The sequence below is a fragment of the Rhinolophus sinicus genome, chromosome 7 (assembly GCF_057876585.1).
Source record: "Rhinolophus sinicus isolate RSI-liver-muscle chromosome 7, RSI-T2T, whole genome shotgun sequence".
Classification (NCBI taxonomy): Eukaryota; Metazoa; Chordata; class Mammalia; order Chiroptera; family Rhinolophidae; genus Rhinolophus; species Rhinolophus sinicus.
In genome coordinates, this window is record NC_142507.1 from 32,054,459 (window position 1) to 32,070,034 (window position 15,576).

Consider the following 15,576-nt stretch of genomic DNA (forward strand, 5'->3'; position numbering starts at 1 on the left):
ATGGAATAATATTCAGCCTTAAAAAGGAAGGACACATGCTACAATATGGATAAACCTGAGACCATTAAGCTAGGTGAAAGAAGCCAGTAACAAAAAAACAAATACTGTATGGGCCCACTATATAAGGTATCTAGAACCAGCCTCCCTCCCTCACACCCATTCAACAGTCAAGAGCTTGCAGTCAGCACATTTGCTCTTATTTTAGCTCAAATCCCCCGAGTGATGTCTTCAATCACTTCTCTTTATTCTAATCCTGGGGGAAATTGTTCTTCCTCCTGTAAGACAGTCTGTTGTACCCTCAAAAAACATTAAAAGAACATATTAACATGCCAGTAACTCTCTAAACACTGAAATAGCTAGTCAAATACTTGCATTCCACCAGGCACTTGAGTTGAGTTAAATGCGAGATCTATGCTGAGAAGAGGACCTGTGTACTCTGAGTGATAAAGAGTCTGCATGTCTGTGAATTAGGATCTGAAACATAGAGGTATGTGGCCTCCAGCTGTTGAATTTGAATTCCTTTTGAATACTGCATCCACAGCTGTGAGGCCCTTCTCAAAGAGGCCAATGCCCGGTTGGTGATATCCTTATTCTAACTTGGCCACAGTCTTGGGTGCAGAGAACCTTCAAGAGCAGGTGTTCAGTTTATCTTCCTCAAGTAGTCCCTTGAGGCTCGTTGAGGGAGGGTCAGTGAAATATATAAGGCCATCATCCCCCAGCCCTGGTGCTGTTAGCAGACAGCTGTTTCAGCCTCTTCCTGTTGCCACTAATGAAAACATAATGGGGATTCCGTGAGAGATATTTAACTGCATTGCTAGGGGAGGCCACACTGTTTGGAGATTTGCTTAATCCAAAGAATTTACATGCATTACTATGGCTGTGAAATTTTCACCTCTAGCGGCCTCAGTATGAATGACCTATTTTGAATGTGATAGCTGATGGCACTTGAGGGGTGTGAATAATGTATTCAGTGCAAGAGCCCTGTCAATGTGATATTGCAGCAGCTCTACCTGTCTGGCTAAGTATGGAGGGGGACAGGGCTCTGTCCTGTTTTCACAGCTCCTATCCAGAGCTGCCAGGGAGGAGGATTGTGTGTGAGTAGAAAAGGGAAGAGGGGAAATCGAGCCCGGCCAATGCTACCAAAGAAGGCTTTATGGGCCGAGCGAGCTGTGGGCAGGGTCAGATTTCCACTTTCACCTCCACAGAGTGAAACCGTGTGGCCCACAGGGATGATCTAGTATCCACTCTCCGACTTTGCATAAAATGTATGTTAGTGGGGGGAAGTGTAGGTTGTGAAGGGGTGATTTAGGAAGCAAAGAGACACTAGATCCTGAAGCCAGCAAAAATACCGAATGGTTTCTAGACCTCACAGTGGAGTCACTGGCTTTCTAAACATACAGCTGGATTCACGGCTGGAGAGCAGGAACATGAGGGCAGCAGCACAGAGGAACAGAGCAAACAAGCAGAAGGAACCTCAGTCATGGCCTCAGAGTCTTTTCCCTGCGTTTTAAGCTACCTTGATGTTCTCTGTCACTCTCTAGCTTTGCTTGAATTGTAGTAGCACCTCATTTAACCTCACTGAGACCTGTTTCAGATGTTAATTGGACTCCAAAGTAATGTCCATGAAGATTGTGAAGATAACAGCCAGCAACAAAGTTTTAAGTAATATGGCTTTTGAGCCTGAAATTCATCCTAAAATCACCTCCTAAAGTTAAGGCCTCAACATTATGAATTAGAGAGGACCGACATTTGGAAAGATTTTTGCATACCTGGGGGCAGTAAGTTAGGAAAGGAATTAAACAGATTCTGTGCAACAGCAGCTCTAGCCTGAAATTGAAAGGTAATGAAAATAATTAAAGGAGTTACCTAAAGAAAAAATATTTTTAAAGTATGAATGACTGGATAAAACCAGATCTTTAAAATTTCAATAATCAATAGGCAGTTATTAATGTGTACCAATCAGAGCACTATCAGGAACCTGATGGCTCCCTTGAATTAAAATAATTCAAGGAAGGTTTATTTACAAAAAGATGACTTAAAAAGGTGTGAGTGGCATGTGGGGAGGCAGAGGGCACAGTGGGGCCTGCGCCATTGCTGGGTCCAAAGAATGGGAGAAGAGGTTGCTAGAAACTGCAAGGAGAGAGGGCTGTATAGAGAGGGTGACCTCACAGGGAGGAGCCAGGGAATTGATTAATCACCTCACTTCTTTCCCTTTTTCCTGTCTCCCTCCCATTAGGGCTCCCCATTGGTCAAACCCAACTGTACATCACAGATCAGGGCAGTTGTTCATGTGGTCCAGACAGGGGGGCCTTCAGGGCAGATAGCAGAAGAGAAAAAGTTGGAGAGCAGACAGAAGGGGAAACGTGAGGTATCCTGAAAGCCAGGGACTGCATTGGGCCTGGGGACACAATATAAACAAATCAGCTTGGAGAGCCTTACAGACAAATCTATTCTTTTATGTTTCCTCTAATAATGAGAGAAGAGGGAAGGGATTTATTATAAAGAGAAAGTCAATTTAGAACCTTAAAAAAAGCCTTTATATCAAGTTCCTAGGATTGTGTTTACACATATATTGATAGTTTCCAATCACTTCTACATTCATTTTGAATCATTTTATACTTATGCTAATATCTTTGTGTGATCATTTTTATTGAATTAAGTTTATACTGTTTACCTTCAGCCTTATAGGAATTAGTAAAGTTAATGTTCTGCCAAAAAGTTTGTCAGTCTAGATTGGAGGCTTCAAAATGTGCTCTGAGGACCCCTGAGGTTTCCCAAGAGTCTTGCAGGGGTACCCAAGGTCCTCAATGACTTTGAAAAATATAAAAGGATTTAGACTAGATTATGTTGTATATAAACATGTCTATGTATAAAAACATGTAAACTATAAAATGGGCAATCCGGATTATGTTATAGTATTATTTTGGTCTTAAGACCAAAAAGTTGAAAACTGCTGGTCTAAATCATAGTATTACAAAAACCGACCTCTACATGTAATTTAATAATAATAATATATGAGAAGGGGTGCCTGGATTGCTCAGTTGGTTAGAGCATGAGCTCTGAACAAGAGGGTTGCCGGTTCAATTCCCACATGGGCCAGTGAGCTGCGCCCTCCACAACTAGATTGAAGGACAATGACTTGGAGCTGATGGGCCCTGGAGAAACACACTGTTCCCCAATAAAAAAATTTTTTTTTTAAATAATATATGAGAAATCCAATCTCAGGTTTCTAGAGAGAAGAGGATTTTTTGCTGTAATGCATTTAGGGCATATTTTATTTCCCGTCAGCTTTGACTATTTTGCTGATTATTTTCTACCCATGCATCCTCCAGGTCATTTGGTGTACAGCCAGAAATGGGGTAGAATGCGGTTCGGGATCAGGGTAAACTGAGTGCATAGGCCTGATTTCAGCACCCCTGAGACATTCATTCCTGGTACAAACTAAAATGCTACTGACACAATGTTGGCCACAAAAGTTTCCCACTGTGCAAGCAGATAAGTGTGACAATGGTAGAGAAACAACAGCCTGAGGTGGTCACTCCCTGGAGGACCTTATCATTGGTACAAGACATGGGCAAAGGAAAATGGGGTCTTGCTCTCATCAGTTCAGAAAGTCCTAAGCAAGACGTAGCTGACACTGGTCAGGTGGAAACATACTTCTGTAGGTGCAACTATGATGCCAGTAAATGCAGGCCTGTAATGCTCTTTTTTCAGTAGAAAAGGTGACAGAAGCCAGCGGGGGCATTGTATGCTCTCACTCCACATCTAGTCAACATTTATTGCCTATTCTCCAAACCATTGTTATAGAGGCTGCAATACTGTAAGTGGCACTAAGCGTAGTTCCTGACATCAAGGAGCTTATAAACTAATGAGGAGAAGGGCACCATATAGCTATGACAGAAGGAAGATGTGAGATTGGGTCTGTATTGAGGGGACACAGTACTTACAGGAGGGTCAAGGAAGATGTCATGAAAGAGGTATCGTTTGAACAGGTCTTTACAAGCCAGGCAGGATTTTTAGAGACAAACAGCAGAGGTAGGAGAGACTCAGCAGAGACTTTCCAGGCAGTTGAAATGGCCGGAGCAAAAAGATGGAAGCAGGAACTGTCAAATGTGAGAGCCAAAAGGAAGCTTGGCGACCAAATTGTCTAAACCCTTCATTCGACAGGCGAGATCAAGATCACAAAGATTGGGATTTGCCCTGCATTTGCTATTGGTAGAACCAAAATAGAACCCAAGCGTCTCAATTCGAAGTCCAAGACTCTTTCCAGGGCTATTCCCTGGACACTGAGCATGGTAGGATGAGCTTAGGGCTGGCATTGCAGAGTGGTAGGGTGCAACTGCAAAGACTTCTAGAACCACACCATAGTGCCAAGGGGGCTGGACATCTGTCTGGACCTTATCCAGACCAGTGTTTCCCAAAGTGTGTCCTGGCACAATTGCCCCAGAACCAGCAGTGTGCTTGTTAGAAAGACTGATTTAGAACGGAAAGGAGTGTGACTTGAAAATCTGTATTTTAAACTCCTTCCCAGAGTGATTCTTATGCTCTTCATAAATTAGAAAATTAAAAATACTGAGAAATAGAGAATGATTGTCGGAGCAGCAAATAAAGAATTAGTAGGTGTGAGCAGGTGGTGGGTGAAGAGCGATAGTATGAGAAACGAATTGGAAAATCTTAGAACTAGCAACGTTCCAAGCCATGATTTGGCTCTGCTTTTGGGTGGCCAGATAACTATAGAGAAAGGTCAAAAGAATAGAGAAGGAATTTCAAAATCAGTGGTCACCTGCTATCCACGTGGATATTAAGCATCATAGTTATGAAGAGAGATTGTCTCTCTTCAGCACTAGTCAACTAGACCAGGAGTCAAAACTAGAATGCCTCATCAGAGCATTAACTTTACTTCATTATGGGTCTTCCATGGCTTTCTGAATGCTGTATGAAATGTCTGAAGCTCTAAATCAGGGAAATAAATTGGTTGCATCTTGGATGCTCTCCTTTCTCCTGATGAACTGTGTATTTACTAGGATTGATCAGTGGCTCAAAGAACAATCAAGCTCGTGCGGCCAATTCTGTTCCCTGACTCAAAACTGGCTAAAAATGCCCATAAGAGACGAGCAAGATAAAATTCAGCTCTGGAAAGAAACTATGTTCAGTATTGCTGAAGTTCAAACACTCTTATATGAACCAAAAATAATCACATTTCCCATATCACCCATGGGACTTCCTCTTTCATAACACCCACCTCAGTTATTTACGGCCATTCTCACCACCAGTCTCCATGAGATGGGTTCCAAAACTTTCATGTTTACCTCTGTGTCTCCTGCCCTTAGCAGAGTGTCTGGCACCTGAGTTGAAATAATAATTTATTGAAATAATAGCTCTCATTTGTACCTAGGGGTGTTTTCAATTAAGATTGACACGTGGGAAGGAGGTGAGGGCACTTGTGTTAAACTGTTTCTCCTTTGGAAGAACCGTATCTTTCTAATGGTATGAAAGAATGAAGTACAATCTCTCACTAGCAGAGTTTTCTGTAATATCCCTACGTCCAGTGCTGACAAGCTCTGGACTTCACTGTTTCCCTGGATGAGATTAAAGAGCTCAGGCAAAGGATCAATGAATGCTTTGATCAACGAAGCTTTGGGATAGAAGACTTCTGCTTTGGCAATAGCAGGGACTGAGAAGGAAGTAAAAGGCATTCTAACCAGAGAGTGGAGATAGGGAGAAATTAACCACCCAAGAATTAGGACTTCAATGAACACAGCAGGGACATTGATTTGGGAGGCAGTGTGAAGACCTTTGAAATAAGTGCCAGGAGACCTTGGTTCTTGTGCAGTCTCTAGTTGGTTATGCAAACTTGGGCATATCACTTAACTTCTCCGGGATTTGAACCAGACAATCAAATAAAGATTGTGTCCTGGTTGTGTATAGTTGTGCTGCCTGGTCCTTCCCTCATACATGTACCTGATCTCTAGGAAGAGTCTGTGCTGGGAACTGAGGGGCTACAAGTTACCCAGGACAGCTTCCTTCACCAGGAGCTTCCAATACAAGGAGGGAAGTGGGCCCTGTATTGGGTCTTCACCTTCTATATTCCATAGGCTATGCTCCCTTCCTGAGACAGAAGGTCAAGGGACATGCAGGTTACTGTACCCTCCTCATTCCCTCTCAGACCTTCAGTCCCAAATCTAGGACAATGAGTGAGGCAACCTCAAGGGAAATCTAAAGGCCGCAGTCTGCAGAGCCACTCCGTGGCGTCTCCTAGACTTCTGGCCTCTAGCTCAGTAAGTGCACACCCTGCCCCCCTGAACCAACCCTCAGCAGGATACCCAAAAAAGGAAATTAGGGTGTGGAGTAGAACATACTATAGTAAAAAGACCATTAAAATTTTAAATCACCTCTGACTGAATAATTGCTTCACCTTTGTGATCATGAGCAAGTTACTTGCCTCTCAGAGCATCAGTTTTCTTATCTTTCAAATAGGGACAGTAATAGAAAAGGGGATTGTTGTAGGCTAAGTGAGGTGTTGTCTACAAAGCACCTTGCATCATCTAATTGTTTCTTTTTATTCTCTGCCTTTTCCCTCCCATAAAATTTGTGTAACACTTACAGCAGTCCCATTACACATCAGGAAGTTGGTAGAGTTAGGAAGGGACTGTTCCGTAGATAAAAAGAAATGAGAAAGGAGATAAAGAAACAGCAAAGCCTGGCTCAACTGTCAGGTATCCACAGGGACACAACAGGGATGAGGCTGGGTCCAGACTGAAGAGAAAAGTGAGGATCTCTCTTGCCAGAGAGGATAGCAGGGCCACCATGGCCCATGTTTTTTTGTAGGTGTCAAAACCCAGCTTTTGCATGTGTATCTAAAGTTGATTAAATTGTGTGACCTTGGACAAATCACATTAACTCTCTCGAATCTTATTTTCCCATTCATTAAATGGGAGTAACGGTGCTTACTGCAGAATTATAATCTGATATATAATAATGATAAAATATTTGTAAAGTATCTGCTCCAGAAAACAGGACATAAGAAGATAGTCAATAAACTGTAGTGTTTAGCACCATAAGGATGGGCGCACGTTAACCAGACTCACTAGGGATGCATGTACTGACCAGTATTGGTACCAATACCAATACAACATAGGAAGGACAACTTGCCAGACAGACTGGAATGTGCCTGTCGTGTAGTCAACACATTCTCTCCTTTGATGAAATGTCTACATTAGGAAGCTGATTGCTGTCAGAAACCATTTTGTACGTTGAAAGAAGGACAGAGGGAGATGGGTGTCTCGAACAACCCAGCTGTGATGAAGGTCTCAGACCATCAAGGCAGTCACTGCTCGGGCTGCTCCTCACTGTCTAAGGCAGCGATTCGGTGACTAGTACATCGAGCACACTGCTTCTGTTGTATCCCTAGATGGGTTGTGACAGGATTGATTAGGCTCTGGTTTTAGCCGCTTATGTCCCAAGACTGTGGGTGCACTCTACTTGCACTGGATGTAGGCGTTTCCCAAGTTGACATCCTGGGATGTTCCCTTTTGGTCAATGTCTAAACTCATTGATTCTTACTAATTCCCTCCCAAAGTCACTGAATCCCCAATTGGGGAGAGGGGATACACTTGTAGTACTGTTCTATTTAACATATTCTAAATACACAATGTATTCATAGACAAGGAAACTGAGGCACTGACAGGGATCCCTATTTAAGGACGTTGTCTCTGGCTCCTTGTAGACGCCAGTCCCATACAGTTTTTACTCCAAAAGACTTTCTGTGGAATGTTTTTGTCTGTCATACAGACCCACACTTTATGTGTAGTTCAAATTCACCAAAACAAAATAAAAAACAACTCCGTTTCTCTCCACCAGGATGAGATCTCTTTGCCCATACAGACTCCCCAGGGAGGCTTTCCACCGGCAATCAATCACCCCCCACACACACACACCGCGTGTATGGCACACCACACACACACACACACACCACACACACACACACCACCACCACCACACACACACACACCACACACACACACCACCACACACACACACCACCACCACCACCACACACACACCACCACCACACACACCACCACACACACACACCACCACCACCACCACACACACACCACCACCACACACACCACCACCACCACACACACACCACCACCACACACACCACCACACACACACACACCACCACACACCACACACACCACACACACACACACACACACACACACACACACACCGCGCACCACACACACCCCGCCGCTGCCGCCCAGCGCACCGTTTGCATGCACAGCCTCTATTCCAGATCCCAGAAGGTCAGCTGACAGGGCCTCCTTGTTTGCCCGCGCACCTTGCCCTCTCCCCCAGGGCGCTCTCCCCGGCGCGGGTTCCGCCGACTATTCCAAGGCTGACAACGCGGCCAGTGCACGGGATTCGGGCGCTCACGAGCAGCGGAAGGCGAACACAAAGCCCAGCCTCGGGAGTTTGGCTCAAGCAGCTGTCAGGCGGTGGTCTTCCCTGCCCGCGGGGCACCGTGACGCCTCAACCTGTGCGCTCTCCCGCCTCGCGCGCGCGCTGCGCGCTCCCCTCCGCGCGCTCCCCGCTCCCGGTGCGCCGGCTCAGCGCTGCGCCGCACCTTCACCGCGCGCAGCGGGCGCTGGGGACCGCGCGCGGGGACCCAACTGCTCCAGCGGCCCTCTGTCCCTGTACCCAGAGAGCGAGATCGGGCCGTCTGCGAAGCCGCACTGGAACGGAGGCTTTTAGACTCCAGAGCCCCAAGTATCCCTGTCATGACGAGGAGCCGTCGTCTTTAGGTATGTGCACCGTTTTATGCGTTCCTTTTTGCTCCTGATTTTGCTCACAACCCGGGAGGTCTGCGTGGCGAGCGTTCGTTGCACGTTGGGAGCCGTAGGTACTAGGGCGTCCTGGGCTTACCGCGTCGCGGGTGCTTGGGTGTCTGACCCCACTGGAGATGCGCGAAGTTGCTGAGAGGAAAGGGCGCGCGCACTTTGGCAGGCAGAACTGAGGTGCCTTTGTGGGGGGGGGGGGCGACTCGGCGGACCTGAGGGTGCCCCAGAGAGTGGGGGGACTGGGGAGAACCGAGGTGCCCCGGAGAGTGGGGAGACTGGCCAGACGATGGTGAGGAGCCCGGGACAGTGCCTGAGTTGGGGACACGTAGGACCCCTAGATCCGTACCCTGGGAGTGAGGTTGCAAGCGTTCTGGGACGGGGGTCCTGGGGGGCCGGTTTCCACTCAACGCCGGCTCAGCGCTGGGATCATGGGCTCCTGGTCTTAACTTGCTCCCAGCCTGTCCGGATTGAGCTTGGCCAAAAACCAGCCTCTTCCCCGCGTGTGTAAATCCCGAATTGGAGGTAGGAGGTGGGGGGACGAGAATTGAAAGGAAGGGTAAGAAAGAGAATGTGTTGCTTTGAAACCCGCCTGTGTTGGAAAGATGGGGGAGGGGCGATGCACCTGAGGACAAGAGCACCACCGCGAGTTTCGGTGCCTGGGGAAGAGTCTGGAGACGCAAAGCAGCTGCAACCCTCACTGCGCGACCACAACCTCCTCTCCCCTCCCCCGGGGCAGCGGGGAACAGAGACAGCCTCATTTTAGAAGGGTGTGGGTGCTGTTTGATATTAAACGAGTGGAAGGCATTGCGTTGTTAAGGTGGCAGAGGGCTGTGCACGTCCCTGGTGCGAGGTGACAGCTCCCTGGGGAGCAGGAGACCAAGTGGGAAACCGAGAAAACCTGGCTGATTGTGTTGGGGGGTGGGGGGGGGGCGGTGCAGAAGGGAGTTTCACGGAGTCACACGTTCATATCCTGGAGATTCCTACGTGTGCTTGAATGACTGAGTGGAAATGTATAAGCTTTTGGTCAGGTGATCAGTCATGATTGTCTTAGAAAATGTTGGGGCCGTCTTTCCTCCTTGCTCCCCACTTCCTCCACGCTCATATCCATGCACGTGGCTGAAGTTTAGGAGTGTGACTCATCGTTGTCCCCATTCCCAGAGAAATTGTACTGGGCCCTGTCTATGGGGCTGGGAGTCTGGTGTGACCATTCACGGCGTTGTTATCTGACACACAGTCATTTCTTCCGTTTTTCTCTGTCAAGTTGATCTGGTTCTGAGAATGTTCTTCTTTTCCTCCCCACCCCACCCCAGTATTCCCACTCATTTCCTCTCTCTCTTGTGCCTCCAGCCTTTATGGACCAGTCTCTAAGTTTGCCCACTAACACCCACCATGTACCCCGTTGTGTTTCCATCCAGCTGTGTTTTAGGTTTTGTCACAGGCGGGGGATGTCAGCTGGGAACTCTCCAAAAACCAGCATCCTCAGGCTATCCAGTGGTAAATTAGGATGCGGCCAGGAGTTATCTCCTTCTGTAGGAACAAATTGCAGGGGTGTGTCTACTCAGCGTAAGAGCAGCTAAAGGAAACGGGCCTCCCCTCCTTCACCACTTCCTCCCAGCCCAGCCCTCGGGGCCAGCCTCCTGGCCCAGCTCCCCGTTTATTTGAAATCCTGCCAAGTCATGGCTCTCCCCAGGGAAGGTGAAGCATTTGTCCAAAAGTCTGCTGCACCTACACGTCTGAAAACCTTGAACTGTGGAGACTGTTTAGTGAAAACATGCTGCATATGTTGATTTTCCAAAAGACCCCAATTGGTGTTGCTTCTCTCTTCCTCTGATACTCCAATGTGAGATTTTGCTCTGAATATTTTATCTTCACCATAAATATAAAGAAATCTCGAGATGGAGTGAGAAAAATTTGAAAGCATGCACTAGGGACTCACATAGAATTCTGTGTACCACCATACAAATTCCAGAAATGGTTCTTCCTTCTCTTGACTGCAAAGTAAAATTATTCCCAGCAGAAAAGGGCACATCCCCTTTAAAGGGTGACCTGGAGAAGCCAAGGAGGCTAGGATGGAGATAGCATTTCCATCTATAGATGTTGGTAGCAAAATTCACATCAAAATTCCCACTCTTTAGTAGTGACTTCCATTGACTTGGGGCCCTGCCGATGACTGCCAGGTGTTCTCCTCTAAATCTGGGGTCTAAATGCAAGCATCCCTACTCTGGTTAAGCCCGCAGCCCAGCTGTGGTACTCACCACATGCCCACTTCTAAATGTAACCAAGTCATTTCTCTTATATTTTGGTTTAATTCACAGATTATTGTCTCATTCCTTGGTGTGAAGAGACACAAGCAACAAAAAAAGAGACACAGACAAAGGCAGTTGTGGAGAATGAGCAGTGCAGCTTGCACATTTCATATTAAATGGTCAGATGAGACAAACAACATTTCCTTGAGTTGAAGTTTGCAAACCAATGTTTTGTTTTACTGTTCATTGCATTCGTTGGGTCGGGGGTAGGGTGAACAGATTAAAAGTTGTTTTGTTTTCATTCTGAAAATAAGTCAAAAGTCTAAAACCAGTTCCTTGCTTTTCTTGGGAGGAAGTGGTGATAGAAGTGAAAGTTCGTTTTATGCACACAATGGGTGCTGGGGGGCAATGGCAGACTTGACTTTCTACTCAGGCTTCCTTTGCACTAGTGGCCCCGAGCAGGGCTTGCTGCTTGAGAACAGCTCCTTCGCCAAGGTTATTTTCATCTGCCAAGCTGAACTCCATGAGTTGGATGAGATAGACAGCTTGTGTTTGTGGCCGTTCAACCAGAAAAGAATACCAGCTGAAAACAGACAATGAAGCAAGGGAATTGGCGCTGGGGGTTGGGAGACGGGGGACAGACAGGCCAGCAGCACATAACTGGTCCCCCAAAGGCAAACTGAGATGTAGAATGGAGTCATAAAACAGTGGTCATGGAAACACCCCACAATGTAAGTATTAGAAAGAACTGTGCGGAAAGGACACGATGATGAGTATATGCTTTTTCATCTGGAAGGAACCCTCCTTTGGCTCCATTTCTCTCCACTTTTGAAATCATATCTTCATAGGCAGTTTCTCAACACAGTATTTTCAGCCTAAAAATGAAAAGCTTACTATTGTGCACATGGAAGCCTTTGAGTCAATTAAACTGAACAAAAACACTTGACACATGTATCTTGAATGAATTAATATTGAAACACCCATCCATCCTTCCCCCTTCATCTCTCCTGTCTGATGCCACCACGTTTCTCTCTAGGTTAATGGCCAAGGTTGTCTTTTGGTCACAATACACTCATCCTACTTTGGTTGGAAATGTTCCCTAAAAATAGATGTTTTTCTCGGAGTGTGTGGCAGACTACCTAGAAAAGACCATTTTACACATGGCCTGATGCTGGGTTGTCCTCCCTCTGAGGAAACCTGGACACCATCAAGAAAAGAAGCCACTCCTATTTATTTTATTGTGCATTCTTTATGTGACACTGTGTGGAGGAGATAAATATTTTCACACATTCATTACACTAATTAAAAAGGATATTAGTTTTTTTTAACAGTGAAATCAAATGAGACGTAATATTCCTATACTGTGTTCCATAAAATCAAAACGAGCTCTCTGCCAGACCAAGAGGGAGGAGTCTCAGATAAAGGGAATGTTTCTCACACTGGTTAGCATTCTAAAATATAACAAACTGATTAATAATCATTTTTATTTGTGAGGTGGATTGGAAGTCCAAGTCTGCAGTGTTATGTAATTTAAGGGAGTATTAATTTTTTTCAACTTAAGCACATGCTTACTGAGCAACTGTTCTAGGATCTGGCCAAAGTTATATTTTTCACTCAGTAAAGTATAAGATATTGATTTATGCCTTCCAGGGAGTGCACAGTCTGGTAGAGAAGCAGGAGCACCCCAATTGTGTTGGACAGTGTGCTTGGTTTGCCCTGTACACATCTGTTGTTACAGCATAATTATTAATAGCATCCCCTTTCACTCAGAAGTGTTCTGATTTGGATGATAAATTAGACACACAGTCACCCTAGAAATAAGGGCTATAGGAGGTCAGAGGGAGAAGAAGGTTTTGGTTAGAGCAGTTGTGTGCCTATAGTAAGATTGCATACAGATAGATGGAAAGGAAAAGAAAAGATTTTTCAGACAAAAAGACAAGGAAGATTGTGAGCTCCCTGAGAACACAGAGGGTCTGTGTTGTCTGTTCCTGTATCCTCAGGGCTTGCATGCTGCCCAGCAAACAGCAGACATCAAATAGTAACTAACAGCTTGTCACCTAGATTTCAGATCAAGACTGAAGTTGGGAAAGTTCAGGACAGAGAAGGCATGCCTGACAAGGACCAATAATGAAATCAGGCTATCAATAATGATGATGATAGTAAAACAAGGCTGGCAATGACCATACCAAAAAACAACCTATGTAGAGAGAACAATGTCTTGTAACTTTCTTGTATACATCACTTATCTTTGGAGTTTGATGCTATTGGCCTTCACCTCTAGCCCTAGAAGTGATCTCTTCCTTCTTAAACAAATTGTTCAGGAAGGAACTGAGGAACAATGATGCCATTCTCAAGCTTGTCTCCTTTTGTCCTTGTCCTCTAGGAGGACTTGTGGAAGGGAGGCAAGGGCAGGAGGAGGGGTGAGTACCTTGCAAATACAAAAGCAACACAGATGAACACAAAGAGCACATGATTTTCTCCTTGTCCTAATAGGAGGAATAAATTCACAGTGACAATTTCCTGGAGCTAGTGCATCTCCCAAGAGGTTGTTACTGGTATAGCGTTTGATCTCCCCACTTTGTGCTATATACGAAACCTAGACTGATCTTGCCTTGGCCTTCACTGCAGTAGTCCACCTTCTAATTAAAGTGGCACACACTAGGTGCCCTGTTGCTATGCAGAGGTTCAAGGTGAACTTCCCTAAAAGAGGACTCAAGAATAACTGCCCGCTGGTAACTCTTGAATGACAATGCCGTAGTTGTAGTTTGTAAGGTTATTGGTAGCATTTTAACTACTTTGAAATGATTCACATCTTCCCAAGTTCTAATCTAGTTTAGTGTTGTTTTGGTGGTGCTCCATCCTCAGAGATAAGTGGAGCTTAGAAAAGAGAGACATAGTTCTGAGAACATGCGTCAGAGTTCTGTTGCAGACAACAGAATCCACTCTTTAGAAAAAATGTATAATAAAACGGCTTACAGAATGGTTGGTCAGGAAGGCCAAGGAAACACACTCTGGGTCAAGTTTCCCAGAACAACTTTGAAAGACACATTGTAAAATTGGACCACTAATGGAACTACTACCTGATCAATAATCAAGAAGATGCCTGCTGATTGAGAAGCTACTGGCTCCTGAATGAAGCTGCCATTGCCACATTCAGGATACAGCCAGCCAGAAAGCCACCACAGAAAACCAGATAGTCGATGAAGGTGGTTACCAGCAGTGACAATAGAAGAAACAGAAGCATAACACAGTAGACTAGCTAACGTACCCCCAACCCACAAAGGGGTCCTCACCCTTATCCCCAGAACCTGTGAACATGTTACCTTACCTTGGCAGATGGGACGAAGTCAAACTCCTTGAGATTGTCCTGGATTCTACAGGTAGGCCTAGTCTAATTATATTGGTCCTTAAAAGCAGAGAACCTTTCCCAGTTGTGGTCGTATGACTCTGAAAGAAGGGTCAGACTGATGCAACATTGCTGGCTTTGAAGTTGGAGCAAGAGGCCACAAGAGAAGGAGCGTGGGTCGCCTCTAGAAGCTAGAAAAAACAATGAAATAGATCTCCCCTGGAGCCTGCAACAGGGAGCATGGTGCTGCTGACACCTTGATTTTAGTCAGTGAGACCCATGTCAGACTTCTGACCTCCCACATTGTAAAGTGATAAATGTGTCATCTTCAGTTACTAAATGTGTAGTAATTTGTTACAGCAGCCATTTGAGACTAATACCCACACCCTCCCCATCACTTCTGCCTTCAAATTCTGTGCAAGTACACCTGGTGGAGACCCCCTACGTCAGCTGTAGAACCCTAGCTGCAGAGGATTCTGAGAAATGTTGCTTTCAGCTTCCTGGCTTCAGTACAGGAAGGCAACCCAGAGGGACTGAAATGATATGAGTGCCAGTCATGTGTATGCAGTGCAGCTGCCATGGGAAGCCATGGGGCGCCTGGGGACACACAGGTGGATATGGATGGCAGTCTTATTTCTCCTGTTCTGAAGGATGGTGGCATATGGTGGAACAGAAGTAGATGCCTGAGATTTTTAGGAAGTTTAACAAGTGTTATTAAGTCATTTAAGGCAAAGGGGGAGGAGAGGAGGAAACATCAGAATAGTTGCCTGTTTCACCACACTCAGAGTTACTATCAGGTCTGTTAGAAATCCCTTACATGGTGGTTAAGGAGAGATTGTACATCAGTACCAGTATCAGGGATAAATATTGGTTTTCTACAGCTCAACTCTTAACTATTTATAGTCAGCCCATATGGCAGATTAGGTTTTCCAAAGATGACCTCAACAGTGTCTTGCACCCTACATGCTTTTCCTACAAGATACTGATACTCTTCTCATTGAGAAATGAGGTCTATGTCCCCTTCCCTCAAAATTGTGACTCTGTCGACCAATAAAGAATGTGACTTCCAAGGCTAACATAAAAGATAACTCAGCTTATCTCTCCTATTGACTGGAATATTAACTCTAGAACATCA

General features: G+C 45.5%; 1 protein-coding gene across 6 annotated transcripts in view; it reads left to right on the forward strand.

The window, feature by feature from the left end:
* RIPOR2 (RHO family interacting cell polarization regulator 2) overlaps positions 1–15,576 on the forward strand; it is a 188,158-nt gene that overhangs the window by 92,276 nt on the left and 80,306 nt on the right. The window contains exon 1 of one of the 6 annotated variants that reach the window (XM_074318943.2): positions 8,189–8,813. The exons of 3 other annotated variants lie outside the window; for them this stretch is intronic. The gene's annotated coding sequence lies outside the window, so the exon portion shown is untranslated. Of the gene's footprint in view, positions 1–8,188; positions 8,814–15,576 lie in introns of those variants that run through there. 2 more of the 6 variants (XM_074318945.2, XM_019716821.3) reach the window with 2 other exon arrangements.